The 20,707-nt window shown below is 39.3% G+C and overlaps 1 protein-coding gene and 1 long non-coding RNA gene across 2 annotated transcripts in view; both read left to right on the top strand.

Moving 5' to 3' along the window:
• The first annotated feature begins 803 nt into the window (after positions 1-803).
• Positions 804-2,834, top strand: LOC120439077. The gene is made up of 3 exons (XR_005612364.1): positions 804-844; positions 1,201-1,233; positions 2,559-2,834. It is a non-coding gene; the product is annotated as an uncharacterized LOC120439077 (long non-coding RNA).
• Positions 2,835-12,956: 10,122 nt separating this feature from the next.
• LOC116313837 overlaps positions 12,957-20,707 on the top strand; it is a 32,197-nt gene continuing 24,446 nt past the window's right edge. The window contains exon 1 of the mRNA XM_039609742.1: positions 12,957-13,167. The gene's annotated coding sequence lies outside the window, so the exon portion shown is untranslated. The remainder of the gene's footprint in view (positions 13,168-20,707) is intronic.

The raw sequence follows: 20,707 nt of genomic DNA, 5'->3' as shown, positions 1-20,707 counted from the left end.
TTGCAGAATAAATGAGTTCCTGCTTTACTTTGATATGACAACAGATAATACATTTAACTATGAATTCAATTGTCACTTTAGTTGGTGAAACATAAAGGTCTTTAGTCTCACTTCAGCCACACACTGAGTCATTTCCTGTGTTTGGGTCTCCACCAAACTTAAAACCAGAATTTAACCACAAAGTGAAAACATTCACAGGTCTGAGGTCAAAGAAGCCTTATCACTATAGTACTGTATGATGATGATGATATTTCCGCTAAGAGTCAAATAAAATAAACACATTTTAATGCAGCCTAAAGTAAGAACTTAATGTAATTCCTCTGTTAAACAATCAAAAGGAGAAAAAATTATTACAAAGACTTTAGTGAAAATACAGGCACCAAAATAGAAAGGGTGTTTTGGTATATTCACTCTCGGTGACTCCCAGTCTGCAGAGACCTGCCAGGAGACAAACATTAGTGGATATTGCACCCAAAAAAATCCCCCAAAAGGGCAAAACATGTCTCCTTACGTAAAGCAACAGAACATCTTTCCATATTATAGAGAAAGGAAACAACACAACACAAGAAACAAGCTTCTATGTTTGCAGTGGACAGGAAATATAAATATGTCAACTAACTGCTGCGGTCAAAGCTATAGGAGCTGTTTAAGTTTTGTGTGAAAGGGAAGGAAGAAAGAGAGGCCAATCAGAAGAAACTGCAGAAAAACTCTTGTTGTATCTATATTAAACACAACTTCTCTTTTTTCTGCAGAGTAAAGCTGTTTGAGATTATCTGTGGATCAGAGTGCAGCAGGCTGGATGTGACGATGGGGCACTCTTTGCTCTGCATGATGGGCTTTTTCTGTAAGTACACGTCTGACATTGTTTGAATGGCAGCGATTAATGAAAATGTTTCTGATCTGTGAGAATTACAGTGTGTCACTGCTTTAACCTGTTTACCTGAGAGCTGGAAAAAAGCAGACTTGTGATTCTTTAAGTGTCTAAATGTTTGATACACTGCTGCTTTTTGCATCACTTATAGTTACACACTGTGTTACAACAGTTTGAGTTTTTATGTTTGAGCCTGTTTGACAAACAGAAGCAAAGAAATTTGGTGATTACTGTTCATCTGGAAATGTATCTTTAAAAAGTCTTCCTTTATATTGTTTTTGATTTTGTCACTTGTATAATGTCTGATGAGGTTTTATTCATTCTTTTAGTGCTCAGTACTGTCATCTGTGGAAATGATGAGGGTAAGAAATGATTAATTTCTTCCATTTTATACACAGTTTGTAGCTGTTATCTCCTATAATGTACTCAATAAAATCCTCCCTGTGTTTACATGTTATCTTCTGCACAGGCTGAATGCTTCTATTCAGCCTGTGCAGTTTTTTTTTTTTTTTTTTTTTTGCCTGTCCCGTTTGGCTCTTTTGCCATCAGAATTATTGTCTAAAGGCGAAGAAAAATGCCCAACGGATTTACTTTACCAAATGGACCATCCCAGCCTTGCCGTAATGGTCTATTTGATTCACCTTTTATTGTTTATTTTATTTTCACTTGCTGAATACGCGACAGACTTGACTGGGGGAAAGAAAGGGGAGAAAGAAAGAGGGAAAGAAAAACAACTGAGAAGAGGGACGGGGAAAAAGGGCAAAAACCAACAGAATAAGCAGACAAAAAATACATATATCGATCACCTGGTGAGAAAGAAAACAAGCAGAAGAAAACGAGAGTAATAGAATAAACAACATCACGATGATATATGGGAACATGACTGTGCAGTTAAACATAAATGGCTTCAGTAAGCGCTCCATGTGGAGACTGTGGCGTTCTTCAGAGCTTTTACTGATGTACCATTTGTACCACTTTCATTCTTTAAAACTGTAACAAAAAAACAGAGCAGGTACATTTAATCTCAGTGTAGAGGCACAAATGTCACATGACAAATGCAAGATCATAACATTAACAATAAATGGACAAAGCCTGTCAAGTAATGTAGGGAGAACCACATGCTGACATGTTTTATGCTGACAGGCAAAACAAAGCACTAACAGTTAGCTTACAGTAGTAATGTAACAAACGTCACAGACCCACAAGAAGGACAGAGCACTAATATGTAGAAACAATCCATCATCTGCCCAAACTTACACTTTATCCCATCTCAAGAGCAACAGATGCAGGAGCTATCACAGACACGGAGCTCTAGCCCTTACTTTGCACGTCCGCTTTTTAACCACTAGATGGCGGACTTTGACACGAGCAGACCTTGAAGAAGCGTATTTGCTGAGCAATACTGTAGATTCAATTACTTACAGGATGAATAAATGTGACCCATCATATAACAAACTGAAAGCAAACTATATTTCAGGAATAACCTGAGGGACAAAATATTTTAAATGAAACAGCTCACACTCAACTGAATTTATTCGTTAAAATATTAAAATTATCATATCAAGAGTGCAACCATGTGAGCAGATGTTTCACTCAGCCAATACACAAACTTTATATTTACTAGAGTTTGTTGCCTTGAAACTGACTGATTTCCTTTTCATGAGTATTTATCTGTCCATCCTCACAGATCACACTACTCATTCACAAGATGCTGATGAATCAGAATATCAGTCCAAAGAGCAAACAACCTCAGGTACAGCTGATTGTAGCAGGAGTGTATGTAGTGCAGACTATGTCACTTATATTAATTAGCATGTGTGCTGACTACCTTAGTGTTCTTTTTTTTTAATTAACGCTTGGAGTTAATTAACGCTTGGAGTTCCCAAAATCCTCATCAAAAGCTACACATATGCTAATGACAAAGTACCATTGATACAGATTTATTTATTTATGACTGTCATGGTCTTTCATCATCTTCCTCTGAGTGCTTCTTCCTCACTTGTTTAGTTTTTGTTTTTTGATTATTTCCTCTTTAATTTGAAGGTTTGGTTTCTTTCTTTGTGTTATTTTTCTTCCTCTTTTATGATTTTCCTGTTTGTTTTCACCCGTTTCTGATTCTCAGTCATGTATAAATAGCACTGCTGTGTCTTTTCCAGAGCATCTGTAAACACTCACGTGTGTTCATCTCTTAGTTGTTTCTATTGACAGCGTATTTATTTCTAGTTTCTTATGCTTTGATTCTTTGTACGTTTCCATTTTTAGACTATTTAGGTATTAAAGTTCAGTTTTATTTAAGTTATTTTGCTTCCGGCATTTGAGTTCACACCTCTGCACTCCACTCATTGTTACAGAGACTGTGACAAAGTGGATGAGCAGTTGCAATGCTCTCCATTTTTCCCATATGTGTTGACCTTTTTTTTTGCACATTATACACATTATTCTGTTTCTATTTATTTGCTATGATTTGCTATTTATCAAGTAACATTGCTGCACTCACTATCCCGGGTTTGTTTGTGTAAGCGTTCTGTTGCCGGCAAATCAAACATTCGGCAAATTAAGGCAAATACTCAGATGTTTCTTTATATTTTATTATATTACAGATTAAGTCATTTGTTCATACTTACTTTGTTCCATCTTTTCAGTCTTCATGAGGGTCAGGTGTGGGGAAACGCCCGCCTAGCATTTCCTAATTTTAAAGTCCTGATGATGTCACACATGACATAAGCAGGTCAAACCAAGTGGAGGGGTTTCTTTTTCCATAGAAATGCTTCCTTTTGTTTGTGTTAATGTTTAAAGGGATTTGTTGAATCTTTTTCTTTTCGTTAATATTGCCATTTAGTTGTGTAAATGTGCATATTAGAAGTGTGAAGAGGTTTGTGTCTTTTTTAACCATCTGTGTAGAGTTTTAGATCCCTCAGTTCAAGTGAGTGGTACTGGCTGGGCTAAGTGAAGGGAAATTGATGGCCCTATTTAAAGCCAGTCTCTACCAAATTCAGGAGAGAGGAGAGGTGAGAGGTGTTACCAGAGCCATCTTCTGTTGAGTTTTGTTAATTGAGTTGATTTCGGGGGAAGTTTTGTTAAGTTACACATTAAATTAAGTTCACTGTAAATAAATTGCTCACCTCTGAAAACCTGAAATGTCTGAGTAGTCTGAATCCCTACCACCTTCCTTGACGTTTGAGTCTGACTACTTCACGGAGACACATATTTACAAGTCTGTGGACTCTACTGGAAGAATGGACACAAAATACTAATTTGGTGTTTCTATGATAGTAGCTTAGTTTAGAGATTTTACTGTAGCAAAGTCATGTGTATATATTTTAACCCTTGTGTGCGTATTATTATCTGTGTGTGTAATCGGGTTTGTAAATATGTAAAAACATCTGTGTGCATAGATATTATCAGCTGGAAAGTCTTAAAGTTTTGCTTGAAGCACTTAAAATTCAGACAAGATCAATTTACAGCTCATCTGCTTTCCAGTTGTCTGTTTTCTTACCTGTAACTTTTGCTGCACTTCTGCTGTGACAGATCCACAAATGAGTTTGGAGAGTTTTCTATTAGTGAAGGGTTCATAAACCCTGACCTCAGGCTTTCTCTCACACTCAGAACAACCCACCAGGTGGCGTATTACTCACTCATTTAAGTAACGTTATTCAGCTGGTGGTGGTGGTTGTGTCGATAGAAACCAGACTCACCTGCTCTTCACCTTGTATTTGAGTCACAGTTGCAGTAGGAAATAAAACTGCAGCTGAAACATCTGTGTGGCAGATGTGGTGGGTTTCTCCTTTTTCCACTAAAAGGGCCACAATAATAGCCTCATATTTTTCTAACTTACAGAACTTAAAATCAAGGCCACTCTGACAGCAGACAGCACAACCACACCAGCAGGGGGCAGTGTGACGCTGCCCTGTGATGTGAAGGATTCTGCTGACATAGAATATGAGCTCAGAAAAACCTCATCTGAAAATGAGATCATCTCTTTTAGCTCTAAGAGTGCAATCTCTGTCTCTGATGGAGGCATCTACACCTGCAGAGGAAGGAGAAGAAACACAAGTTTAGTCACAACTGAAAGCGATTCAGTCGTCATTCAGGAAACTCCATCCATCCATCCATTTGCTTCCACTTATCCTTTTCAGGGTCGTGGGGGCGCTGGAGCCTATCCCAGCTGTCATAGGGCGAGAGGCGGGGTTAGGGCTGGGTATCGTGACTGATTTCTAATCCATTCAATTCCGATTCACAAGGTCCCGAATCGATTCGATCCACGATTCGATTTAATTCGATTCGATTCGATTCAATTCGATTTAAATCTGGGAAATTTTGACAGTCAGAAATATTATAATTCAGATCAGTACATTTACATATTTTTGTATCAATAAAAAGGAAGCTGGCACACGCAAGACTTTATCAAAGGTGTAAGCGTCACATCAGATGCCTTTGTGTCAAAGTAGCTGAAGATAAAACACAGAAAACCATGAAGGTGGTTTTCCTGGCCTGGGATTTTATAAAAATATTCTGCAGTACATCAAAAACGAAAGAAAACCATTAATCAACATATGAACGTTACCTCTGACGTTACAGCGGTTTTATTAGAGACACGGCTAAGCGTTTTGCATTTTGCATAATTTTAAAAAGTTTAAATTGGTTCAGTATTGAACAGCAGAAATTAGGTTTTCTTTTCGGAAGAATGTAAAAGGGAAAAAAAACCAGCGGCCGACAGCGCTGTAAACAACAGCAGACTTGTGCGCAACAAGCAAGCGAATAATGCAGAAAACAGATTTTTAGACGGGAAACTGTTCTTGAAGTACAGAGAGAGAGAGAGAGAGAGAGCTGTGCATCGTGGTGGAAGCAAAACAGTAAAAGTCAGAGTGAATTCATGACGATGTTTATGTGAAGCGTAGTTTGGATCTTCTTTTGCTGCTGGTTCGGTCAATATTGTTTGGAGAGAGATAAAACTAAGAGCTTTAGAATCAGCGCATAAATGGCGTGAACACAAAGCGCGGACCCGCCGACAGATCAGAATCAGCGAGCTGTCGGCCGACTGTGAGAAAGGGGACATCTAACTGATTCTGATCCGCGGGTCACGCTGTGTGTTTACGTCTTTGTGCAGAATCCGTGTTCCTGCTCTCATTTACTGTCTTAGCTGTTTCGTGGTTGTTGAAATTTTGTGAGATTTCACCAGAGATTCTGGCATTTCGGGCAAAATAAATTTAGATTAAAAAATCGATTCAGGATTTTAATGAATCGATTTTACGTTATCCAAGCTAGAATCGATTATAAAAACCCACCCCTAGGCGGGGTACGCCCTGGACAGGTCGCCAGTCTGTTGCAGGGCCAACACACAGGGACAGACAACCATTTGCACTCACATTCACACCTAGTGGCAATTTGGATTATCCAATTAACCTATCCCCACAAGCTGCATGTCTTTGGACGGTGGGAGGAAGCCGGAGTACCCGGAGAGAGCCCACGCAAACACGGGGAGAACATGCAAACTCCACACAGAAAGACCCCGGCCTGATGGTGGAATTGAACTCAGGACCTTCTTGCTGTGCGGCAACAGTGCTAACCACCGTGCCACCGTGCTGCCCCATTCAAGAAACTGATGAGTTTAAATAGTTTTTTCCAAGTTAAAAATGGCTTTCTCCAAATTATGGAGGGAATGACTGTTTAACCCTAACCATTAACAGTAGCAATAAAACCAGGACAGATATTTATCATGATTTTATATTTATCTATATATGAAAAACATTCCAAAATAATTTCAACAGTACTGTGCATTTCTTTTTTAGGCTGCAAACACAGAGTTTTCATCACTGTTTCAAAAATGAATGTGAGCTAATGTCCTCCAGCTAAACTTTAAATGTTGAATCTCCTCGGCTGAACACATGCTGAACACATGCTGCCATCAGCTCTTTCTCTGCTGGACAATTTCAAGACAATAGCAACAAAAAAGAAATCAGGATTAAAACAAACCTACATTTTTATCACCACATCACAAAACAAATGCAGTCATGTGTTTATCTTTTCAGGAAATAATTGAAAAATCAGATCTATTTTATCATTTAAATACACAGACACTAGTTTACATGTTTTTATTTCTTCACACACAGATCACTGAAACTGTCTCTTTACTTGCTTTAGAGAAAATCAGTTGAATGACTGCAGACTGTAAAGAACTCAGCTATATTACTGTCCTCTGTAATGGGCCAAGACCTGACATGAAATCACAACCAGCCACAGAAACAACTTTTCTATACAGAATAGATGTTTTGATTATTCAGCAGTTTTATAAAAACAATGTTAAGACCAAAACACACAGAACTTTCTACACAAAATGAGAAAACCTAAGTTAACTCTCTTTGTGGAACAGAAAACTCAGTTTCCCTCATTTCAGGGTTATTTGTATGTTTGTTTTCCTTCTCTGCTTCAAGTGAAATTGTCACAAGGATGCAAAATTATGACTACCATTAAAAAGATCAATAAAAACCAGGAAAGCTTTAATGATGATTTTATATTTTTATAATTCTGCTATTGATTTTCAAGTAAAATTCACAAGTCAGTCTCCTAATCATATATTTTTTATTTAAACAGCTCCTCCTGAGCCCACTGTGACCCTGCAGCCATCCTGGACTCAGATATACAGCGGTGAAACAGTCACTGTCAGATGTGAGATTCAGGGAGGTGAAGGAGCTCAGTGGACGTATGAATGGAGACCAGCCAAGCTAAACACACCTCCAAAATCCAGTGAATACAGAATCAGCAACGCTGCTGAATGTGACAGTGGAGAATACAGCTGCCGGGGCAAAAGAGACTCGTCCTGGACAAAGTGGAGTGACAACATCACATTAACTGTATTATGTAAGTTGGATTTATTATTTATTATTATTATTTATTGGATTTATATTGCACAATGTTTCATCCAAAAAAACAACAAAAGACTGAAGCTTTTGTTTTTATTTTAATATCTAAGTATTAAATCTCATGTCCAACAGCTTTTAATGTAGTTATAATAATACACAGTAATCACTCACAGTACAACATTAGGAGATGAAAAACGTATTTAGTAAGGTTGATAAAAAATGAAAAACAAATGTAATGATCCCAGTTTCTTCACCTCAGTTGTTGCACATGTGGAGTTTTCATCACTGCAGCTCAGTGTCATGATGCAGATCTTTTGTTTTAGCATTTTTCTTTTTTCTAATTCCTCAAAGTTTCCATTTGACTACAATTTGGCCTCATTTTAGGAGAGACTGCTCTGCTACGTTAGCCTTTCTCTAACTGCTGGTATGTTTACTCATAGCAGCAGTTTTTAAAAAATTTTTTTTACTTTATTTATCTTTATATTTTCCAAATTAAACATCATGAGTTTTGGGCAAAATAAGAATTTAATTTTACTCTGAATGAAGATTATGTTCTGTAAAACTGAACTCAGATAAATGTTTTTCTTTGCCAGTCTAGTTTTGACTTTGGTGCCAGATGTAGACTTTGTATTTCACCATTTATGAACTAATAATCACTTTATGAGAGCAGAGCAATCTCCAGCTTTGAATCCATCACTGGAGGTTTAAAAGCATTGTTAGCAAACATAAGCTACCTGACGACTCATGGATTATATGTTCATAAATGCATAAATATGTTAATATAAAGATGCAGAAATACATAAATTGTTGAATATAAAGATCAGTAGATTACCTGGTTTAATGTATTTATTTAAAAAAAGAACTTTTTGATTATTGATTTTTAAGTCAAATTATCAGTGTGCTAATGATATATTTTTGTTTGAACAGCTCCTCCTAAGCCCACTGTGACCCTGCAGCCATCTGGGACTCAGATATACAGCGGTGTGATATACAGCGGTGAGACAGTCACTGTGAGATGTGAGATTCAGGGAGGTGAAGGAGCTCAGTGGACGTATGAATGGAGTCCAGCCAAGGTAAACACACCTCCAACACCCAGAGAATACACAATCACCAACGCTGCTGAATCTGACAGTGGAGGATACAGCTGCCGGGGCAGAAGAGGCTCTCCCTGGACAGAGTGGAGTGATATCACCACATTGACTGTATTATGTAAGTTGGACATATTTCACACATTTTTATTTATATTGCACAATGTTTCATCCAAAAACACAACAAAATACTTTGTCTTTCAATAAAACTGCAGTTTCTGTTTTTATTTTAGTATCAAAAGTAGCGTAAAATAATTTTTAAAATTTTATATAAAATACACAGTAATCACTCAGTGAAACACACGAAAAACATTTTCAATAAGTTTGATGAAAAATGAAATACAAATGTTATTATTCCAGTTTCTTCACCTCAGTTGTTGCACATGTGGAGTTTTCATCACTGCAGCTCAGTGTCATGATGCAGTTCTTTTGTTTTAGCATTTTTCTTTTTTCTAATTCCTCAAAGTTTCCATTTGACTACAATTTGGCCTCATTTTAGGAGAGACTGCTCTGCTATGTTAGTCTTTCTCTAACTGCTGGTATGTGTACTCATAGCAGCAGTGTTTTTTTTAAACTTTATTTATCTTTAATTTTCCAAATTAAATATCATGAATTTTGAGCAAAATAAGAATTTAATTTTACTCTGAATGAAGATTATTTTCTATAAAACTCAGATAAATGTTTTTGCAAACGTTTTTCTTTGCCAGTCTAGTTTTGACTTTGGTGCCACATGAAGACTTTGTATTCCTCTTTTAAATTAATGAAGTCTCTGGGCTGTAGACATTTTATACAACCATTCACACCTATGTACAGTTTAGGGTCACCAGTTAAACTATCTGCATGTCTTTGGACTGCAGGAGGAAGTCTTTAGACTCACACAGACACACACGGGGGGAACATGCACACAGAAAGGCCTGGTGGATTTAAACCCAGGACCTTCTTGCTGTAATGCCACAGTGCTAACTGTCATGTTACAGTGTTGTCCCAGAAATGCTTTTTGGCATCTAAAAACAAAATTGCTGAATCTGACATCTCTTTATTATAATGGATTATGTTTAATACCCTTCTTACATGATGGAAACCTTACCTGCCTATGATGAACTCTTTCTGATCATTATTAATCATTTGAGACAAAGTTATTTACAAACATGTTGCTAAAGGTTTACACAAAAACTTAAGATCACAGTTAAGTAAACTTATGTTAGGAACAAATGGACATCACTTTGTTTTATGGAAATGAAAATTTCAGCAGGCTGAATTCAAAGATACCTCACAAACTGTAAAATGATGAGGCTAATCCATTTTGCTGAAATGTCAAGGGAACAACTCAAAATGGTATTCAGTACGGCCGTCACATTCGGCACTCAGACATTCAAAAGGTCGAATTTGTTGTAAGAAAACAACTTCAGACAATTTATATTTGATTCAAATTCATAACCTGTTTAACTTTTCTTGTGTTGTAGCTCTGCAGCTCCAAGAAACAACATTTAAATTGATTTTGTGAGACATCAAAAAACAGAAGCCTAGATTATCTTGTACTGTAATAAACATATAGCAGAGTATAAGAAACACAAACTCTTATAAAACACAAAACATGGACATTTCTCCTCTTTTCCTCAAACATGTTAAACCCTCCTTCAGTCTCTGATTCCCATTATGTTAAAACTATTTGACACCTGGTGAGGATCAGTCTATCCACTGCAAACTATCAAAAGAAAAGAATTTCAAGCTTAACACGTAACATTTGAAGTTCTTATTGGTAAATTCTTTCTATATGTTGTTCCTAATGTGAGTGAAAAATCCAGCTGTTAGCACAGTGAGTTTACAACACAGGACACATATTCAACAGGTCAATAATGATAAATACTTTATTGATCCCACAAAGGAAATTGTTGTGTCAGAGCTGCATGACAAAAAGTGAAAATAGTAAAGTCTACAATAAACAACAAAGTGTGACAATAAAATAACAGTCCCAGCAGTGCCTGGTGTGGGGCCTTACACTATGAGACAGCACAGGAAGTTTTATATTTACAGTGAAAAAAAGTAAAAATGAAGTTTGTTAAAAACAGTAAAAGTGAGGATCATATTGTGTAAGACAGAAATGCAAATGACATTAATAAATAATGTGTTTGGGGATGCCTGACTGGTGCGTTCACCTGTCACAGAATGAAGAGTTATTATACAGCTTTATAGAGAATAGCAGGAATGATTTATTAAAGTGTTCTTTATGGCAGCATGATTGACTCAGTCTGAGGAGCTCTGGTGTCTCTGAAGTGTGGCTCCCAGCAGACAACAGCAAAACAGACGCACTTGTTACCACAGACTGGTAGAAAATCTCCTACATCTGTCTCCACACATTAAAGGATCTGAGCTTCCTTAGAAACTAAGATCTCAGGTTATTCAAAGGATAACAGCCAACTGACAACTCTGGATTATATGTTCATAAATGTAGAAATATGTAAATGTAAAGATGTAGAAAAAAGTAAACAGTGGGAGATTTGACTATAAAGAGTATTTATACAATGTAAAATCTGAGAAACTGAAGTTGTTTACATGATATTGTGTTTTTATGTGTTGATGTTCAGTCTCACAGATTTGTGCACACCTGGTTGTTTTCAGTCACTCTGCTGGTAGATTCTAAATATCAGTAAATTACCAGGTTTAATCTGTTTGTTTTTATTAAACTTTTTTTTGTTGATTTTCAGTCAAATTGTCACTGGGATGAAAAAATGTGATTACCACTAACACAAGCAATAAAACCAGGACAGCTTCAATGATCATTTTATGTTTCTATAAGTCTGATGATGTGATATTTTTTATTTGAACAGCTCCTCCTAAGCCCACTGTGACCCTGCAAACACCCTGGACTCGGATATACAGAGGTGATAGAGTCACTGTCAGATGTGAGATTCAAGGAGGTGAAGGAGCTCAGTGGACGTATGAATGGAGACGAGGCCAGGTAAACATACGTGAAACATCCAATGAATACAGAATCAACAGATTTAATGAGTCTGATGGTGGAGGATACAGCTGCCGGGGCAGAAGAAGCTCTTCCTGGACAGAGTGGAGTGATAGCACCTCATTGAGAGTAACAGGTAAGTTGGACACATTTCACAAATTTTAATTTATACTGCACAATGTTTCATCAACTCAAACACTTTGTCTTTCAACAGCACTGTAGGTTTATTTTGTTGTTTAGGATCAAAAGTAGTTTACAACAGCTTTTCATGTCATTCTAAAGATATTTAATAATCACTCAGTGAAACATCTGAAAACGATTTTATTAGTTTGATGAAAGATTTCAGTCCAAATGTAATAATCCCAGTCTGTCCCATCTTGACCTCATGGCTGCACATGTGGAGTTTATCACTGCAGATCAGTTACTTCCTTTGTTTTTAGCATTTTTACATTAATTCCTCGACGTTTCAGGTTTGACTACAATATAACCTCATTTTATTAGAGACTGTTCTGCTACATTACAGGTTCCACTTAGATTCATTTCTGTAATTGTTGTTAATGGAATCAATTCATTTCTACTTTTTTTAAACTAATGAAAAATAAAGGTGTTCATGAGTGTCATAATGTCTTTAATGATACTACAGCTAGAAGAACCTCCAGTGTAGAACAGATCCATTAGTGGATCAGTGGTTTAAGGTTCAGTTCATGGAAAATCAGTGAAAGCCACAAGAACCTGTTTGTTATACAATAACTACAAGTGTGACACACTCCAATGTCCCAAATCAGCAACTGCACCAGTTTCACATGATGACCTCATCAGAACTTTTAGAAAATGTTTCTCACATGATGATTTCTTCCAGTCTTCTTAATCTGCTGTCAACTCATGAAAAAATAATCTGTAATTTTTGGAATCTGAACAAAAGATGATAACTGTGCAAAGTAAAGACTTGTACATTTTAGTAAAAATGTTGTGTTACAGTTTGAAATTGTTATGTTGTGACTTTGTTTTAAAGTTTAAACTGTTTGTCTGTGAATCAGCTGTTTTGCAGTCATTCTACTCTTATGTTATAAACAGCAGAGTTTTTATGTTTCTCTTCTCCTAACTGGATCATTCTTATGTGAACAGTTCCCACTAAGCCCACTGTGACCCTGCAGCCATCCTGGACTCAGATATACAGCGGTGAGACAGTCACTGTCAGATGTGAGATTCAGGGAGGTGAAGGAGCTCAGTGGACGTATGAATGGAGACCAGCCAAGTTAAACACAACTCCAACATCCAATGAACACAGATTCACAGTTACTGAGTCTGACAGTGGAGGATACAGCTGCCGGGGCATAAGGGACTATTTGGTAACAGAGTGGAGTGATATCATCACACTGACTGCATCATGTAAGTTTGAGATGTTTCATCCACACTATCTGTTTCATCAAAATCAGTGAAACTTGTTTTTCTTGCAGCTTTGTAGCTGTTTCTTTTGTGCTGTTCAGTAAAATATTTTGCTTTCATTCTGATAACCAAAAAACATGAAAAGCAGCTTTTTATTCACAGTGAAGAGAACAAAACATATCAGAGTAACTTCTCTGCTGTGCAGCTCTAATACATGAAGTGCAGAACAAATGCTGAACCTGTTTCAGCTGCTCCACCACATCCACTAAGAACAAAAGTTACATCCAATATTTTCTCTTCTGTATTTGTGTTATTTTTATTTTTATTACTACCTGTTGCACCATCATGTGATGCAGTTACTTCAGTTGTTTTAGCATGTTATCTGTTTTTAAATGAATCTTAGAGGTTTCAGGTTTTAGTTAAAGAGTCTGGTCTGGTCTGTGCTGGCATGTTAATAATTCAGATTAATGATATTAATTATAAGATATCACTCACACTCTACTGAAGGATTTTAATTTTTATCACAGAAATGATCTGAACCAAATTAATAAATGTGGAGCTCATTAATGTCAGATTTTTTTTCGGCAAATGTAGAAAAATTAATTTCCACAAATCTTTTAACTTCTTAGGATTTGCATAACTTAAAGACTCGGAAGTGTTTGTTTCCTTCTCGGGTCATCTTCTTGTAGCACTGTAGATGTCGCCCTTTTTAACTGAGTAGTCAGAATGAATCAAATCCACAGTAATTTGTCATCTAAAGTCAGATAAAAATAAATATCTGGAACCTACTCTTGTTGGGTTTAGTTAGGATCGTAAGGAGACTGGCAGTGGTAACTCAACTTAGAGAAGAAAACCTCCACTCAAAATGAGACAAAGACATGAACAAAAAACATTTAAATCATTTCAAACATGTAGTTCACCTCAATGATTCAACCTTCAAGATGTCCAATACCATCACTTTAAGTGTCCATAAGTGTAAAAATATGAATCCTCAAATCGTTGCACGAATCGTTGTATCCTACCACCCTCTAAGGACAGGTGGCCTTCAGATTGAGAGTGTCCTTTGTAGACATGTCCACTGGCATCCAGTCCTTAGATGGCAGCGCTTGGTCCTTGCAGCAGATTTCTGCCACATAAAAAACAGCCTGCACACAAATGTGCAGAGCAATCACTTCACTTGTAAAATAAAGCAAATATTTCTACTGACTAATTTTCCCTTCATCCCATTTGTACAAATTTTAAAAAGTAAAATCAAATTCCTCTAAGTGTCTTTACATATCACACATCTATACAGTTCTTACTGGCCAATAACAATGTATCAACGACAAAAATACATTTCAGTGCAAATCAAATGAACCATGAAAAGTGTCTCACATGGTGTGTTAGCTAAAACCTCACATGCAAGCGCATTAGCCCAGGGAGCACATGTGGGTACGCTAGCATACTTTTCACAGGGCTAACACAGCTAAGAAATCGTTAACAGCTTCTACAATCACATTTCCAACAAAACATCATATCCTGACCAATTTTATAACTTAGAAACCGGACTGTGAATCACAATTCAATTTGCATAATTCGAGACTCACCAGGATATTCTTCACACAATACATTAACTCTGTAGCTCAACACGTTACAGGATTGAAAGTTCCACAACAGCTTTGTGCATCTACAAAACAAAATCACTGCTCAAAACCACGTTTCATGGAGCTCTTTTACCCATTAAACACAGTGCAATATACAGAGAAATTTACCTTGCTCTGTGCAGACAGATGCAGTCAAAGAAAGTCATGATGTGTCAGTCGCGAACGAAATGGCTCTTAGAGCCACCTCTTTGAAGTGAACGACGTGAGCCGAGCCGTGGTTTTTTTCTTTCTCTCACCCTCTCTCTTGCCCTTTTCCCGCTTCACTCCGCACACTAGCCTTGTGCTTTGCGCTGGGCAGAGGGGGGAGGGGCGGTAGCTACACTCGCAGTAGCACCGGAACAGAGCGGGAGGGAGAGACAGAGAAAGAGAGCCAGGGACAACAACGTCATATTAGAAAGGTATTGTGGCGAGCTCAGACAAGGAGGAGACAGAGGTTTCGTTTGGTCTTGCTTCCCGGGAGCTAGCCATGGAGCACAGCCGTTTATTAGCCTTCGGCCAAAGAGCACACACAGCTAACACCACCGCTCGGCGCAACAACAACAACAACAACAACAACACAAAATGGCGCTCTCTCACCCGCAAACACCAGTTGCAGAGAAAGCGTCACCTGTAACCATGGCAACATGACAACAGAACATAACTGTCAATAACAAAACCCCGAACAGCCCTGATCCTCTACATAGCCCCAAGGGGTCAGTCGTCCCCGACAACCCCATTACCCAACACAAAGTCCTGCAAGTGTCCAAGTGTCTTCTTCTGGCGCACCGGCTGATCTCGACCGGCGGGGGAAAAGTCACTCGCATCAGAGCATGGGGTGCCACCAGCATCCCCTGCCCCGCCGTCTGCTGGAGCGAGCGGTCGGTACGGTGAGAGTCTGTCCTGGTGCAACACCACCATGCGCCCCGGGCCCGGCATGCGGATACGGTACACCACTTCTGTTAGCCGCTCCACGACCTCCGCCGGCCCTTGCCAGTGACTGCAGAGTTTGGAGGACACTCCTCTCTTGCAAACTGGGCAGTGCACCCAAACCTTGTCGCCAGGCACGAAAACCCCCCCTCGGCACTTGGTGTTGTAGGCTCTTTTCTGTCGTACTCCGGCGCTGGCCTGGGCCTGGCGGGTGTAGTCATGAACCACCTGCAGCCGCTCCCTCAGCCTCCTGTAGTAGTCCATCTCTGGCCCACCGTCAATCTCCCGAACACCAGATCCACAGGCATCCGGAGCTCCCGTCCAAACATCAAAGCGGCAGGTGTGCACTGGCTGGACTCCTGAACCGCAGTCCAATACGACCAAAGGACCAGGGGCAGATGTCGGTCCCAATCCCGCTGGTGGCGGCTGGTGAGAATGGCGAGCTGGGTGGCCAGCGTGCGGTTAAAGCGCTCGACCAAGCCGTCGCTGTGTGGTTCTTGTCTTCTCCACCCCTAGCCGCTGACAGATCTCCCTGAAGACCTTCGATTCGAAGTTACGCCCCTGGTCACTGTGGAGCTCAGCCGGGACCCCAAAACGGGCGAACATCTCCTCCACCAGCTTCTCCGCCGTCGTCATTGCACTCTGGTCCGGCACCGCGTAGGCCTCCGGCCACTTTGTGAAATAGTCCATGATAGGTTTATAGCTTAAACCGATTCGCTGGAACGTTGAAGGCAATGCAATTACACAGCAAGCAAGACACCAGTAGGCAACATTCTTTATGTTTCACGTGCACGGGAGAGAACTGGACAGGCGCCGTTCCTTCGCTTGACCCCAGTTGCTCTCGTCCGCTCTCCCGTAACACTGCTCTTTTATTGTGGTTACATGAATATGCATAGGTTCATTAACATATGACATCTTATAGGTATACATGTGAACAAAGAATACCATGTGTGTGTGTGTGTGTGTGTGTGTGTGTATGTGTATATCTGTGTGTGGGGGTCAAACTGTGACCCCAGGAAGACTCCCCTGAGCCGTCCATCTAAACAAAAGGCACTTAGCCTAAAACAGATATAGATACGTTTATCCTACCATAAAACAATAAGACAAGGTATGACCTCTCCCATGCTCCTAACATGTGGGTGTGAAAGTCAGAGAGCTCTGGAATGCACACAAAGCTTGCAGACTATTAAGGATCAAACCTCCTATCACTACACAATCGATTATATACTTCTAAGCATATATGAGTAAATATTTCTAAGCATAAATGGCAATAAACAATACAAATCTAACATTTCCCCCCTTTTGACAATTATGCTTGAAAAGTACCCAGTTATGATCACGTCATGTCTGACAGTGTCAATGCAACATTTTTATACTCAGCATATGTAAACGTACACAGTTTGACAAATATATTAGCAGTTATCCAAGTTCTCATTAATCTCATCCAATGGTAACCTGCATCCTACAAGCAAACAAATGAATTGTTAATGGTCAAAAGAGAAATTAACATTTTCAAGATCACTCCAGCTTGATGGTGCTCCTCTGCAAGACATGTAAATCGCACGTCTCTCTGCAGAGTGGTTTAAGTTCTGCAGGGCGTCATAAATGTCTCTTCCAGTTGTTTCCATCACTGTCCATAGAACCAGAGTCCAAATGTATGTAGAATAGACATTCAGACATACCAGTTGAGTTTGTTGTTTGTCAACATGGGTCTCAGCTATCGTGAAAGCTGCAGACCTCTTCAGCACTCTAGTTTTATGGCCTCTCTGCCAACCCCCATCACCTCACTTCAGGCCTCCGTCCTGTGGGGGATACATATGACTCCTCCATTGTCCATCCTGTGCAGGAAAACCCCTCTGTGGAAAGGGTGGTGGATCCAGTTATCTTACTGCTGTTATGATCCCAGCAGTCTTCAGTGTGCCATCGTGTGCACAGTATAGTGACACAGCATTAGGTGATGTTCATAGGAAACTGCTGTCATCACCACCATAGCTTCTGGTTCCTGTGCTTTTCACAGAATCATGATGCCATCCTTGGACTCCCCCTGCGCTGTCGATGGAGCTTGGCACGCTCCCCTCATCCTTCAGGTGCCCGTCTGTTGTCCACAATCTCCTCTGTTGGCCTCTGGAAAGCCCCCTTGGCACAGCTCTCATCCCAACGCAGCTTCGTGGTCCTTGCCGTGGCTGTGGAATCTGACCTCCCAATGGGCCCCAAACAGCTCGACCTCTGACCTCAACCACTGCCTGGGCTGTCAGCTCTGCCTGGAATGGGTTCTCGCTTCTCACTGGGCCTCTGAAGATTTCTCAGGAGATTCCTTTCAGCAATACTTTAACTGCTGCACCTGTATTTCCTTGCTAGGAGGAAAAACTCCTACTTGGAAAGCATGTCAATCATCATCAACCCATATTCTTTAGTTCAGTGAGCTTCATTTATGGACCATCAAAGCCTCATCTGAACACAGATGCACCACTTTGCATAGGTTTAATACCTGTTGACTAACTGTTAATCACACAAATCACTGCAACAATCTTAAAAAACATAGTTTAGAAAACATAGAAAACATAGTTTCATGTAATTCTGGACCCCTCCTCTTGACGCATGGACACTCCCATGAGTCAACTCATCAAACCTAGATTCCTGTCTGAAAGAAAAAGGTTAGATAGACCATGTCCCAGGCAACATCAGGGCGTCTCCTCCTCTGGAGTAGCTCCGTAACCGTGCAATAAAAGATGTTAGTGTGTTTTGCATATTAAGTTTGCTTCACATCTGGCTCTGTCTGGAGCCTACATACACACCATCATGGCCTGGAAAACAAGATCTGGAAGTGAAATCAAACTTCACACTTATAAACAATTGTATCATTAGAGTAATAAAGCATCAACAGGACAAGTATCATGTGCAGGTTTTCTCAAATCAGTAAACTACAATTATTGGCATAATTCGCCCCAAACATGGATCATCCCATGTACTCAGTTAACAGTAATGTAATCGGTGACTTCACTTAAGCAAAGTCACTCCATGTATTTAACACTAGGAGCTCAGTAGTGGCCAGCTAATGAGCCCCATATTAAACTATTCCATAAACACTGCATCTCTTAGTTGCTTTCTCATGTTACTTGTCCGTCTCTGCTGAATCCTCTACATGCACTCTTAGACAAACAAACATTAGCAACACACATGGACAATCCTGGAGGTCAGGCACAAGTTGACAGGGTCCAGAGGTGCTATAAAAGGACCATAAAGACCATAGCTGTGGACAGAAGTGGCACTAGTTTCAACACAGGGAATGTTTTACATGTTATTCACATCGTCAAAGTAACCTTCACATTTCTCCAACAACACAGTGTAACAGCATCACCAACTCATAACCTGTAAACACAGTTTTCTTCACACATAAACCCAGAAATCCTGTAGTAGGAAAACATCAACCAGCTATCCTGGTATAAATCACATGATCAAATCACATGAAGAATTGTAATGCTGTAGAAATGTTAGCGCTGCGCAGGTGTATACACACTTTCTCACAGTTACCTCTGTGAGCAACACAAGGTAGTGAATAACACCCCTGGTAGATGCACAGACACAGAGAGTGGCATTTAAAAGGCTAAATCGTCACGCAACCTCGGATGTTGTTATCATCTTTCTGCTCCTGTAAAAAGAAACACACATAGATTCATCTGCACCTTTGTCAGGTGGGGGTTAACTTCGCACAGTGATGTCAGTCAGTCTGTCAGCTTCTGTCCACTTTTACCAGTCAGTCAGTTTTATTTTCTCTCACTCATTCATTCATGCATTCATTCATTCTTTCTTTGCTGACAGTGGAAATTATTGTCGCATTTTCATTTCCACTTCTCAGCAAAATGACGTCATTTCAAAAAGAAAAGAAGAACTTTATATGGGATTATCTCGCTTAATCCTTTTTTGGGTAGGGACCTATTTTCAAATTGTCCCAGATAAGTGGCTTTCTCCAGAGCCCATTGCAATCTTTTGGAGAAACTCACTTGCAACAATTTTCTCGACGACGTGTCGTATAGCGCTTCTGCTCTAATCGTGCAGATCTGCTCAAACAGAGATTATCAACCAAAACTTTCAGTGCACTGTGAAAGTATCAAAATAAAAAGGCCTTGTTAAGTCATGACACATGCTCCTCATCTCAGGAGGGTAAATCATACCATTAGCATGGTTTATCATACCATCATACTAATTGGCAGGCTCAACTTCACAACAAAAGAAAAATCATCAACTAGATTAATTCAAAACCAAACCAACCATTAGCCGCACAACACACAACATAAGCCTCATGTCTCATTAGCTATGAATTTCAATCCCCAGGACTGTACTTTTTACTCATTTAGGCCACAAATTTTATTTAGTTTTCCTTTTTTCCCCGTCATCATAAAAAATGTGACATGTTGTCATGCATTTCGCAAAAGAAGTTTGTTCTCATGTATTCAGAGTTGTGTATCTGGGTGCAGGATTCACTCACACATCACAACAGGAAACTCAGTGTTTTAGAGTCTCCACTCCAACACACTCCAACACATCCCATTCACTCGTACTAGAATTCAATCACCTTTCATTAATCTAAGAACCATCAACTAATTTGCATATCAGCTATTAACCCACCAAGTTGACAGGACAACAGAAATGCATGTTCAAAATATTATCACAAAAATAGAATTTCCCTCATACACTAAATTACTTGTGCTGCATCAATCAAGCAGAAAGCATCTCCCAATTTACTATATTAACAACTAAATTTATTGTCTGATCACTGGTTGGTCGAACCACAATCTTTTTTTTTCCCACAAAAGTTAAACTGTTGTCCTGCAACATAGTTAGTTAACTGTCAGCATTGGATAAATTCAGCATTTGATAACAAGCGTCTGTTAAATTGACACTATTTTAACACTGATGAGAGATAACAAGCTGATTTTCATTGCATGTGTGTTTGTGTTATTAGGCAGGTTTAATCGATGTCTGTGGAGCTGCAT

The sequence above is a fragment of the Oreochromis aureus genome, linkage group 3 (genome assembly GCF_013358895.1).
Source record: "Oreochromis aureus strain Israel breed Guangdong linkage group 3, ZZ_aureus, whole genome shotgun sequence".
Taxonomy (NCBI): domain Eukaryota; kingdom Metazoa; phylum Chordata; class Actinopteri; order Cichliformes; family Cichlidae; genus Oreochromis; species Oreochromis aureus.
This window is presented reverse-complemented; position numbering and strand designations above follow the sequence as displayed.